At 42.5% G+C, this 13,743-nt stretch overlaps 1 protein-coding gene and 1 non-coding gene across 2 annotated transcripts in view; both read left to right on the top strand.

Annotated features, from left to right (window-relative positions):
* Positions 1–13,743, top strand: part of ZFHX3 (zinc finger homeobox 3) — a 172,152-nt gene that overhangs the window by 131,185 nt on the left and 27,224 nt on the right. The window lies entirely within an intron of this gene.
* Positions 5,998–6,057, top strand: LOC115831854. Its single transcript, XR_004027346.1, has one exon. It is a non-coding gene; the product is annotated as a U7 small nuclear RNA (small nuclear RNA).

The raw sequence follows: 13,743 nt of genomic DNA, 5'->3' as shown, positions 1-13,743 counted from the left end.
ATAGTTCCCAAATATCGGGAGGGATACGCAGGGCGGGCGATGTGCCACTGTTAAGTGTTTCCTGGGAGACACAGACGGCCATACTGCAGCCGAATGAATGGGCGCCACACCAGGTGGACTCTACTGTCCACCATGCTTAGCATTCCTCTTCAGACTGGCCTGTGTGGTGTCCAGAAGCCTGAACTCGAGAAAACAATGAGGGTTACAGCCGAACACCCTAGGAGGATGTGTAAGGTAGGACCGAGAAGTAGAGGATGGACATCTGTGCTCAAAGAAAGGCCTTGAATGTAGTGGGGGACGTATCCTCCTGTGGGGCTTTGCCTGGACCAAGATCCCAAGTTTTGCCTCAACGTTGAATGAGAGCTAAACAAATGGTTCACACGGCAATTAAACAGATTGCCAGGTGAGCTGGGGAAAAGGATTTCACAAACACAGTTTGAAGACTGGGTGACCTTCTGGGCCATCTGTCTTTGTTGTCACGATTTGGGTGCTTGATTTCTAATCCTGGCTCTGCCACTCATTAGCTGTGTGACCCCACTCAAGGTACCTTGACCGTTCTGTGCCTCATTTTCCGCATGAAGATTAAAAATAGTACCTATTTCTGTAGGATTGCTATGAGGATTATTTGACTATGGGACGCTCCGAACAGTGCTTGGCATGTTGTAAGCTCTATGTAAGTTGTTTGTTTGTTTAATGGTTTAGTGATATATAAGATGAGGAAAACTGGTAGCAGTTTCTCTTTGGGTCCTCTGTTGCAAGGCAGCATGTGGCTCCTGGGAATTTTGAGCTGAGGGAGGAGCAACATACAAGGATTTAGTGGAATCATGCGAATGATGTTTGGTGCATATGTTTCCTGCATTTTGTGTGATAAGGGCACTACGGAAATAATAAACAGGAGCCACCATTTGCAAAGCCCCTACTGTATGTGCTGCCCTATGATAGCCACTCTATATGTGCCTCTCTAATCCTTCCAACCAGTTTAGGGCAGGCTTTGCTGAGAGCAGTTCAATTAAATCTTGTTCAGAGTGTTTCTGATTCATTGGGAGTGTGTCTTCACAGCACTAGTGGACATGCTAGGCAATCAGGAGACTACTCAAAGACGTCAAATGAGCACCATAAAAAAGAATGTCCTTAATAAGGTTCCACTTTCTCATGCATTCATTCAAGCAACAGACCTACTTAATCTTTACTTCCGAAAGACAGAGAGAAAATGAATGAATGAGTGATTGAATGAATAACTCAGAGATGCACCTTGCCAGCTGCACAGTAGTAAAGAGAGAAGGGAAAATTCTTTCCCGACTCCTGCAAATGATCCTCTTTTGATCCGAAGCATAATTTTGTCTATAGTTTCTGAGTGTGTAATGACAGGCTTTATTAAGGTACTTGGGCCGATTTGATCTTGGAATCGATATAGGTGCCAGCAACCTCCTCTGAGCTTTCTTCTGGATCCTTATTATTTTATATTTTTAAAAAAATCTACGTTTGTTCTGTTCTCTCCCTAAATTGAGCTGTTCCTATCTGATTACATGTGATGGGGAATGCTTCCTCCTGGCAAGTAAATAAATAGTGATTTCACAATCTGTTATGTTGATTAGTGGCTGTTCATGATGCAGATTAATAATATTTCAGTTGGGCCTAGATAATTGGCATTTTCTCACTATTGATTTTATAGTTTTGGGGTTGCTGCAGGAATGGGTACTCTTTACTGAACACTTTTAGCTATTTATTTCTACATTTGGAGTGGGCCTCCTGGTTTCCTTTTTGGGGGTTCCTCTTTGGGATTCTTTTCTTCAGATGTCAGGTCTTTTACCCTGGGTGGCAGCACAGCAAGCAAGATAGTGATCTGAACTGAGGTTGGGTCAATTCCACGATCAATGGCTGAGTCCCTACCCCATGCGAGGTACTGAGCAGAGTTCCGCTGATCACAAATTCAGTGAGATGATAGGGCCTGCCTTCAGGGAATCTAACATTCTTCTGGGGATTTCAGGAACGCCCGTAGTCGTAAGACCGATATTACTATAGATCAGTGCTGTTGAATGGAGCTTTTGGTACAGATAGAAATGTTCTGCATCTGAACTGAACAATACAATAGTCATTTACCACATATGGCTACTGAGCCTGCAAAGTGTGGCTAGTACCACTGAGGAACTGAACTTTAAATGGTATTTAATTTTAATGAATTTAAATTTAAATAGCCACATGTGTAGCTATAGATACCCCAAAGGAACAAAACTAACCCTGAAAGAATGCATCATAGGTATAGCAACTTTCTGCTAATTATAAAGGCTGCATAAAGCTCTAACCCTGTGCCAGGCACCATTCTAGAGCTTCACACCTGTCCTTCCCAGCAGGCATGCCATGAATTGCTCACAGGTACACAGGTCCTGCTTCATCTGTTTATCCCAATTTGCCATCATTTTCTGTGTGTGCCATGACGTGAAAAAAAGGAAAATAAGAAACTCTAGCAAGTCACCAAAAGGTATACAGACAGGTTCAGATTTACACACTGGCTTTTCCACTTATTCTAACTTAGGACAGAGCCCAAGCTCTTATCAATATACCATCTCTCAGAGAAGGATCATTTTCAGTTTGATCATTGATCTAGTTTTCATCTATGTCTAAGTATAAGGAGTAGCAGCCTCCTGACATTGTACAGTGATTACAGTAACACGACAACCACCAGGATGTTCAAAATGAACTGGATTATCAACCATGGATATATATCTTGTAAGGAGCTGGCATTGTGGTCAGTCTGAAAGCAGGATGGTGATGTGGAAAGACTCTAGATTTGGAGTCAGGAAGCCCACCAGCCAGCAGATGACCTCGATTGAGGCACTTGGCCTCTTTCGGCTCGGGTACCTCCTCTGTGAAACACGGACAAGGGATATCCACTAGTCCCAACTGCCTGAGAGTTCCAAGAGGGTGAGTGGTAGCACATGTACAGGCCCTTGGGGCACATCTTGTCAAGGAAAGTACGATGTGCTCCTGTGGGCCAATGAAGGGTATAAGAAGGTTCTTTGTTCTCTTCCCTAATGCACAGCCATTGCCACTGTCCAGCTTTGTGGTTTTCTCTTTTGAAACATGAAAATGACCCTTGTTCACTTTTACCAGCATAGATTTGAATGTGTGTATTCTCGAATGAAGAGCCCCCCGTGTCAGCAACTGAGCAATGATTAATGCAGTGATTATCCCATTAATCATTAATTGCAATAAGTTAAGTGATAGACAATTAATGTGATGCTTTATCACCAATAATTAGGGGAAAAATTGAACTCTTGGCAAAGAATCATAGCAGGATGGTTATTTAATTCCAGTAGTCATCATGGTTTCCAGCCACAGAGCACCAGGCTGAGTCTAGTTAAGGTAATTTGGGACAAGATGACCAGAGGGTATTGGTGCTTCTGAAAAATGCGGGTTGGAGGGGATGCAGGGAAATAGCTTAGCTTGAAATGACACCACAATAATGCTTCAAAAATCCCTAACTGACGTTCATATTTATATTTTTGTAAATTTTTGAGTTAGAATGGTAGTTTCAGTGTTTTCATTTTTCTAAAGGATTGGCCTGAAGGGATTTTACTTTGTTAACTTTTTAAAATCTATGATGCTCACCTAACACAGCAGTTAGTGCAGTGGAGCGTCCCTGATTTGAATCTATAGAAGATTGCTATTAAAGGAAGTATTAATGGGCTGGCAAGGTCTGGGTGACTGTTAGGGAAAAGTATGTTTATGGAATATGGTGCTGGCAGGCATGATTTCAATCGGATTTGACATGTTTAACATAAATGTATAGTGTATGGCTCCTGCTGCATATGAATAATTCCTGCAGACCTGCTGCCTTTCTAATTACTGAGGTTGAAAAAAAGCAGGTCAGGCACATCCTGGTGCAAATCTATTACCAGCCCTCCGCCTGTTTTCCCTGTTGTTTACAGCTTTGTATAAATAGAGATGCCTTTGTATGGGGAACTTAGTGCCTGAAATATAATCTATGACAAAGAATGGAAAGGGGCTGAAAAAATACTTTTTTTTTTTTTTTTTTTTCCAAATTGAGTCTCTAAAGACAAAAGAAGGTATGTGCTGAGGGGAAACGTGTTAGGAAAAATACAGGACTCATAGGAGTCAGAAGCCCTGGGTTCAAGGCCTAATTCTGCAACTAAGGTCACCTGCGTGACCTGAGGTCTCTGGACCTCAGTTTCCAAATCTGTAAAGTGGCAGGTTGGACCAAATGGGTTATTAACAATTCTGGAGCTTCATAAATTATGACCGGTGGGAGGGACAGTTGTAGAGCAGTATAGAATCTTGGAGCATATTAATTACTAAAGTTGGAATGCTGATAACTTTTCAAGATTTCCCTTGTCTGTGGCTAGTTAATATACCCTGGATAAAAGGCTCAAGGCTTTCTCAGTGGAGGTCAGGCAGCACCAAGCCTACTTTTCTTGATAGAATGTCAGAGCACCATATGCCCTTACCTAGTTCTGTGTTCTTGGGACAGACACACTGTGTTGTCAGAGGCAGTGTGATGAGGACATCAACAGAGGAGTCCTTGGAGACTCACATGGGTGCCTTTGAGTGGCCACCCATATCCCAACCCTGTTGGTGACTAGAAACCAGGCCATTCACCACCACCATACCTCTACAAAAATCATTTTGGCCTAACTCTGTATCTTTCCGGTACTTGGTTTCATTTCTCCACCTCACCCAAAAGTAAATTTGTCTTTGCAGTAGGGTGCATGTGAGGGAATACTGGGAGCCCATTTTGCATGGCCCCTTTGTGGTTCACAGTCCTACCAATGGAAATCGTTTTTGGTTTTATGTTTTCACACATAGATGGGAATTGTATGACTGTGTCACCTTTTCCAGAGTCAGCTTGTACCCCCTTCTCTCACTCCCCACTCTTTTTTTTTTCCAGGCCACTTTCAGTATACTTGGCTGCTTAAAGTCACTGCAGGCGGAATTCTGTCTCACAACTGAAAACAAATCATGAACTATTTTTATGTTGGGAAGCCAAAATAGATACAGGCTGTGGTGTATGTCTGGACTTGCCCGAATTCCAGTTAATTCAAAGGTCTTGGCTTTGAGAATTTATATTGTAAGTCATAAGAGAGATAGGGACCACATCAGTTGAACAAATATTTTCTTGCACAAATATCTAAGGCAGGTACAGGACTTGCAAAAAAAAAAAAAAAAGGAACTCACTTTCTAGAAGTGTTGTCATATGTAATCACATAATTATGACACAGTATAATGAGAACTATCATCAAGGTATAGATAAAGGGCAGTGAAAATGTAGATTAAGGAGCAAATCATTGTTCATCACTGTAGAAAATACCTTATAGATTTGCATATTATTCTTACAGAGTGGCCATGTTAATCTTGCCTGCTTTGTTCCAGCTTTAACTTTTGCGCCAATGAGAAAGTACCTCTGTTATTATAATCATGATTGTTAAAAAAAAAAATACCATTGTGCCTTTCTGTGGGGGATATTAGAGCACATTCATTAGGTTCTCATATTCTTCTTGGGTCCAATGCTACCTTCATTTTGCAGCCTCGAGAACTAAGGCTCACAGATTGGGAACTCTTGGGTGTCAGAGTTGCAGTCAAATCCCAATTTGCCTTCTGAGTCAGATATATTTCCTACATTATAAAGCCAAAGAACATGTAACATTATCACTTCCTCTACTCATAGGAAGGTTGGAGGAGGAGAACTTAAATTCTATGCTTCTCTTGTTGTCAGATAGAGTTTGTCAGCTGTTTATGGTTAGGAGCTATGTGGCAACCAATGATTTTTGTAATCCCCAGCACCTAGCAAGTGCTTAATACTATTTAGATGTTTCATTAAGAATCATTTGGTAAAATAGCATGACATAAGTACCTTTAAGTCCAAGTTATTCTACTTTCTGCTTTGTAGACATTAAATACATGGGTTAATAGGATTGTTTCATCCTGGTATAGAGAAAAGACAAATCTAGGGTGTCTTTGCTTGTCTTAAAAACCAAGTTTCAGTGTTACAGCTTTTAGAATTTGTCTAGCAGGCTTTCCGCTCTTCATTGGAAAGCCCATAAAAAAGCAAAAATAAACAAGTTTCTCCCCTCGTTGTATGGTTTTATAGCCCCACCAGTATTATTCCCAATCCTTCTAAAAAAGAAACCATAGCAACAAATGTTTGCGCTTTCACTGTGTGCCAGACTCTGTGGTAGGTATCATATGCCTGATCTCTGGCTAGTGGCACAGAAACCACGTGTAGACAGTGTTATCCCATTGACAGATGAGGAAACGGAAAGCTCAGTGTAGTCAGATAGGATGCTTGAGGTCACACAACCAGGATCTGAACCAACTGTGACCAGTGCTACAAAGTACTGTGCTTTATTACCTAGCAAGGGGGGCTGAATGATGCCCTCGGGTAAAGAGAACTTGGCCTTAGGCAAACAAGTGAAGAAACATCAGTTCCTGAGGAGTCCCTGAAGGTGCTCCAGAACCACCTCCCCACACCTTCACACAGGTCACTTATCCTAGGCCTTTGGAGCACTGTGAGTGAGCTGAATGTGAGAACTCAATGGAGACGGAAAGCAGCACTGATATTAAATATAAACATTACACAATGTAGGGTGTCTATCTCTCTGTACTGTACAAAATGCCAAGAGAAGATGTTGACAGTCTTTGCAGTGCTTAAATCTGGAGGGGAAAGTGGAGAATCATTCCCATTTTCCACCCTTGCAGGGACCTGAGTAATATCCTTCTTCCCTAAGTACAAGTTCTCACATTTTCCTGTGGAACCTGACTAGCAAAAAGAAACCCTAGGTGGATCATGAGGGAAGGCCGGTTTGTAAGGTTCTAATAAGTTATATTCAGCAGTTCTCCGTGTCTGTCGCCATTCTGGACACACACCCACATTTTATCTGTTTATGTTCCCAAGTTCACTTTGACTCTTAAAATTTAGTATTTTAGGAAGATAGATTTGGAATGGAGAAGAAACTAGAAAAATATTGTTATATTGCAGTCTCTCAGAGTCTAGACTGTGTTGGGGCTCAGAGACCCTAACTAACCTAATTATCGTTTGACTCGGTGGAGACTGAATGGGCCTCTGTTAATTAACTTTGGCCGGATCCCAGAATGACTTGCATGCGACTGGTTTTGATCTATGTCCTGCACCTCTGGGCTTTTTCTTCTGTTGGTCCAAAGGTCTCTGAGGTTCCTTCCCGCTCTGGTTGTCTTCACAGTCCTGTAATAAAGCCACAGGGAAGCGTGATAAGTGCAGACCCTCTAGTGTGTCCCTGGACTGTGGCCACCCATCCTCACAAGATACCATGGCCATAGCTGCAGGAAGCTATGCCAGGGGAAGACAGCATATTTTGGGGGAGCCAACAAGAGGCCAAAGACAGGCAGGTCGACTCAGTACCTCAAAGTCAGGAATCAGGTCAAAATCAAAATCAGGAATATTTAGCAGGCCTCCAAATCCTGGCATGAGCCGGGCTCACGGTGGCAGTCCAATGCCTGTAATTTATTAAATAGACCAATAGCTGATGTTGGTCTAAACCAGGTGGTGGCTCTGTTTTGACTGGTGGTTCATTTGCAAACCTGACACAGAGGGAGCAAGGTGTCTTGAAATTGAAATGTGGAATGGCCTTTTGGGAACTCAAATCAGTGTGGTTAAGCAGCCTTATGCATATTTCAGCAAGGAATTAGTGCAACAGATTGATGTCTCTGATGTAGGGCTTAGCACTATTTTTCTCCCAAAATATGCAGAGCAAGCAGCAGCACCCACCGGTCAGTGTGTGCCCACCATCCCACCTTGAGGCTTCCAGAGCCTGCCAGAGAGGCTGCTTCCTGCAGAGAAAGCAGAGGCCCCACAGAATGGTGCCTGAACCCCCATTCCCAGATTGCTGACTTGTGCAAATGGGGGCTAGCATAGATCTGTGCATCCTTCCAGGGCTGAAGCAAAGAGGGCCTTCAGCTGCCGAGGCCTGCAGGTGCCTGGCCGAGGGAAGCCAGCACTAAAAAGATGCTTCCTCTTTCTGCAAGGTGGAAGGAGCCCACAGGTATTTGCCCTCTTTTCACAGAGGCTCTCCAGGACAGGACATGTGGAAAGAAACAGATTTCCGTAAACAAGGGAGTCTGTCCTTATTCTGGATTACGCTGCTAACAGAACACGTGGAGCTTATTCCTTCTGAATTTCTGGTTTTGAAGGTGTCTGCATTTGTTTTAGAGTAAACAGGTGGCCTGAGGATGTTTTAAAACATCTAGGCTATGAGACCAAATCTGCCTATCATCCCTGAGTTTAGATGAGAGTATCATGTCATCAGAGCCATTTAAAGTGGACTGACAGATTGGCCCATGCTTGCTGGGCCCTCTCATTTAATTCTAGTTAGACCGCGAAGCAGCGTGGTTCCTACCTATTACACAAAGCCTTGGCTGTGACTGCTGTTCTCAAAGTGTTGTCCCTGGACCATCAGCATTACCTGGGAACTTACTGGAAATGCACATTATCTGACTCAGACCTACTGAATCAGAACCTTAGGGCAGGGGCTGTAATATGTGTTTTAATGAACCCTGCCTGGGAGTCTGACACATTCTGGCATTTGCTGAACCTCAAGGCTGCGATCTCAGTGACAAGCGTGAGGTTTTGAGATCCACTTCTTAACTAGACAGTAAGTTTTGAGCCCTTGCTGGGTTAGGGAGGCATGGAGCTTTCCTAAAGGACAGGAAAGGTGTATGACAGGCATAGGGCCCTAAGTCTTGGTAGATGTAAGCAAGATTGGGGGTGGGGAAGAGAGAGAGGGAGGGAGGGAGCCGGAGAGGCAGGGTCACGATGAAGAGTGATTGAAGACCTGGAAATCTTTATCTAAACTGCTTAATAAGTAACACCTGGGTGAAGTGTACATGGGCCCTCTCTATGCTGTTCTTGCGACTTCCTGTGAAGCTATAATTATTTCCAAACAAAAAGTAAAATCGTAATAATAACACCTAAGAGCTGCTGGATTTTTAAAGTGCTGACCTATTTTGTTCATATTTAAGTTGGAGAAGAAAAATAGCCTTTCCCTGAGTAACTCTTATACCTATGTGTAGTATAAATCAAATTTTCTTTGAAACTCTTTTTAGAAACAAAAGGTCTGTGAAGTTGATGGAACCTCTGTGTCTTGCCATACCTATGTTGGCATATTCTACTTTTGGGGGTAGGTGTTTTCTAGGGATATATGGGAGCCAGATAGCTTGCATTTCCTGAGAATAAGACTGTGTTTTGAATAGAAGGTTCTTAACTTCACCAGGCTGGATGTTGAGACAGATTCTGCTCCTTTGGACAGGGAAGAGAGAAGCCTCAGCTTCCTTTTAGCTGTGGCATGAAGACCGCCCCCTGCTGAGTGGACATGTGCGTGCATCTGCTTCACACAAATCCTCTTCCCCTCTTCCTCTTTGAAACATCTCTAAGTGCTTGGTTGGAGGCAGAATGAGACCATGCATGTTTAAAGACCAAGTTGGCAGGAAAGCAGATTCTTTAAAGGAACTGTTGTTCTCTCTATTGGGGGAGGAAGAAAATTTAGCTAGATCTTTGGCCACTTACCAAGTGCAGTAGCTCCACAGGAGATTCGAGTAAGAAAGCCCAGCCTGTCCTCTGGGGAAGGAATTGCAAGCAAATGCCAAGAGTAACTCTACTTTCAATGAAACTCAGAAGATCACAAAATCCAGAAGCACAGATGACCTTCTGGAAACATTGGATTTCTGCTGTCTAGAGGGAGCATGAGGTATGAGAAGCTGAGAGAGAGGAGCTATGGGAAACACACATTGCACCTTCCATTTAATTATAATTATGAGCTGAAGGACCATTTTCAGATCTGGTGATACATCTGTGTCTTGTGTGTTGGAATAGTTATCCCAACTCAGACATTAAGTATGGAGTTATGTGAATTTATTTTTTCGCTAGTCTATAGAGATAGAGAAAAGATTGCTGTAAATTTCTGGGGCAGGTGGCAAGCTGGTTTACGGAACGCAAGGCGATGAGAACCTCTGGCTTACGGAAAGTAGCATGAATTAATAATCATTTAATTGGCTTCTCCATTACGTTGCTGATTTGGGAGATGGAAGTTTAGATGGAGGGGCTGTCAGTGGTACTTTTTAGCCAAGAGTCTGATGGTTGAGAGGCGGGGGTGGTGGCTGCCTTTGGATTCTCCACAAGGTTCAAGTGTCAGGCAGCATCCCAGATGCTCAGTGGGCTCACCTCGGGACCCCCAAAAGGTAGAGGATCAGCACTTTGGTGATTACCACCTCCACCATGAAGAGATGCAAAAGAAACTTCCCAGTAACGTGGACAGCTCAATGCCTGCCCAGGATTTCCCCAAGGGAGGGAGGCCTCTGGGCAGAGGGAGACTGGTCTGCATCATAGGCTGCCCACCATGCCAACAGCGCACTGGTGTGTTTGGTGATGAAAAGATGAATTTTGCTCAGGAAACACAGAAACTAATTCTACCAGTGTGTTGGTTTTCTTGGAGGGCAAGTAGATATCTTGAAAATGAGGGACCTTAGGGTTCCATATTTACTTCATTTCCAATTTTTCTTCAGGCTTATCTTTGATGAAGCAGCAACTCCACGCCTTACTTGGCTTCAGAGTTGTACAGAGTTACTAGATGAGAAATGAAGCCTGTGTTGGCATTAAGTCCACTGGGATTGCAAGCGCAACTCTTAAGTTTTCTGTGGCCAGAATTTCAGTGATTCCTATGTTGAATTTGTTAGCAAAGATTGGGATCACATGAGAATTTGTTCTAGCAAGAATGGTTTTATCAGGTGAAGTTATAAGGGACGGTGAATGTTGAAAGGCTGTGCTTCTACCATCTTTGTCCACTTTATAAGCTTTCTAAGTGATACTGTTCCTTAAAGTAAGTCACTTCCTACATGAAGTTTTGCTAGCCATATTTTAATTATTCTATATGCTTACAATATAATAAAACCATTTCTTGCAAATTCCAAACAGAACTTTGCATGAATGCTTATCAGCTCTCTTCCCTATTCCCTCTAACTAGCGTGAGTAGAGGGGTAACTTTTAAAGTAATTAGTTTTAGAGGTTAAATACTTCTAAAAGAAATATGATAAAATCAAAGGATATCTGGAAGTTGATGTCTCCATGCATAAATGATTTTCTCCCTAAGGGAGCCATGTATTGACAACTGTGCTTCCCTTTGAAATGAAATTCTTTTGCCTAGAATGCAGAGGAGCCTAAGAGGATAAAATAGACAATCATGAACAGGTTTGTCTCTCTCAGTATTTGTCTTTGTGAGTTTTAGTTGGCCAACTCATCTGAGTATGGGGAGAAGTGGTGGCTGTTGGCCCAGAAAGCAGACTTTTGAATTTTCTGAACTCCATAACAGGGACATGCTAGTCTTTCCTGTGCCTCATCAGCATGCGTTGGGTAGGGCCACCATAACACTAACAAGCAGAGCAAGTGCTTTCTCACTCCCTGGAAAGTCTGTGTGGCATGGAATCCATAGCTCACATCCTGTTAAGTTTGAGTAGGAGTTTGACCCAGCATTTTGTTGTCACAGTATCCCATCTACCTAGCTTTATAGAGTTTGTCATCTGTAGCGCATTCAGTTGCATGATTCCTTACCACATTTTTATCCCCTTTGAAATCCCAGGAGCCCAACATGTTGCCTGTGGAAGATTTACTTGAGATTTAACACATTTTCATATTTTATAACTGCCAAAATGAGAGAAATTGCTTTTACCAGCAAAGTAAAAAATACCATCTGATGTTTTGCACAGTATAGAGCCAATACCAACTTTCTCATGGACAGTTGAACTTAAATGATAACTGTAATATTAAAAATAAAATGACTATGTGAAAAGCTTATAAAGTGTTCCATGATGTCATCACCTAGAGACAATGATCATTTTCTTCTAGTCTTTTTTTCTAATACCTACTTTTTACATAGCTGTAACATGGGATAATACACATTTTATCTTCTTTTCTGATTTGCATTCTCAATGATTTTTCCATATTGCTTCATAGCAATCAGTTTTAATGTCTTCTAATACTCAGTAGAATGGCCGTACCATTGTTTACTTACACCATGCCCTATTGTAAGATATCTAGATTGTTTCCAAATCATCTTGTCGTTATTGTACAAACCACTAGAGTCACTAACGCTTCAAGTTGTTTGTTTTTTTGTTGCCAATGTAAACCAAAGGTTCCAGACACCAACTGTCTAAACTATGTCTTGTCTCTGGAGTGCATGTATTTCCATTTCACTTATGTGACATCATCGCAGGCTTAAAGTGACCAGTAATTGATTTTTAAAAGAGTGTTTTGTATATTGTGACATGTCTTCTAGAGTTTAAGTTTAGAAAAGCCTTCAAAGTGGGAAACCACAGTACTTTCTCTCTTGGTATTCATACAACTTCATTTACTTATGCCTACGATGTATGCTAGTGACAGAACTGAAGTAGAAATTGATTCTGAGACTCTGGCCCTTTTGAAGTTCTTCAGAGAGAAGAAACTTGAGAGAACCTCTGACTGTGGCCTGTGATAAACCCTCATCCAGCATAGCATGTTGATGGAGAACTTGCACAACTCTTTTTTTTTTTTTTTTTTTGAGACAGTCTCACTCTGTCACCCAGGCTGGGGTACAGTGGCACAATCATGGCTCACCGCAGCCTCAACCTCCCAGGCTCAGGTGATACTCCCACCTCGGCCCCCTGAGTAGCTAGGACTACAGGCACTGGCCACCATGCCTGGCTAATTTTTGTAATTTTTGCAGAGATGGGGTTTCACCATGTTGCCTAGGCTGGTCTTGAACTCCTGGGCTCAAGCGATCTGCCCACCTCAGCCTCCCAAAGTGCTAGGATTACAGGAGTGAGCCACAGCACCTGGCCAGAACTTGCACAACCGTTTGCCCATCTACAGAAATGGTGTAACGACTTTGGTACCATGTCTTGATAGGGATTGACATTTTAATGTCTGAGGTCAAGCAAGGGAGGGGCATGTGTCAGCCATAGTTAACTCTTAGGAGCCATCCCCACATCACTCAGGGAGACACAATGAGATTGTAACTGGGTGTTTATAGAATCTGTTATAAGAATGGCATTGCTTTATCTTTAGAGAAGGGGCCAGTGAGCTGCAGGTGGCTAATATCCACTTCTAGACAGATTTGATCTAATAAAGATGCAGATTGTCTTAGATAGAAAGGAGATGAACCTGAAGTTTGTGCACCAGTGGATGCAGCACTTCATGTTAAAGCAGGGCTGTTGTATCACTGGGAAGAAAGAGAAATGAGTGAGCAATTGGTGATTTTATTTTTTAAAACACTTTATAATGGGTCCTTAGCTCAAGCTCACAAAAGAAGCTTTAGAATTCCAGAGCAGTTTGAGTTTGAAAAAAAAAAAAAGAAGTTCCCCTCTCCATGCAGGGGGAAAGAATAGTGGCTTCTGAAACCAGAATTCTCACCTCTGCAACCTCACCACAATTCATCATGTGTTCAGCATTCAAGGAAGAGGATGGACTCTTTGGTCCTATGAGGAAACTAATGCTGCACTGGGTTACTGTGTTTGCTTTTCAGCTCTGGGAGAGTGAGATGAGTTGGGTGGTCTCAACCTCGGTGCCCATTCATCCACACTATTGAGCAAGTGCACAATTGACTCATTCCATAGTAGGGAGGCAGGCAGATTGAGGGCATTTATAAGGCAGTCACAGTCCTGTAAAACAGGTGTTGTTTTTAGTCAGGCAGAGTAACAAAAAGATGGGGATGGGTGTATGGAATAGAA

Source organism: Nomascus leucogenys, chromosome 2 (assembly GCF_006542625.1).
Source record: "Nomascus leucogenys isolate Asia chromosome 2, Asia_NLE_v1, whole genome shotgun sequence".
Taxonomy (NCBI): Eukaryota; Metazoa; Chordata; class Mammalia; order Primates; family Hylobatidae; genus Nomascus; species Nomascus leucogenys.
This window is presented reverse-complemented; position numbering and strand designations above follow the sequence as displayed.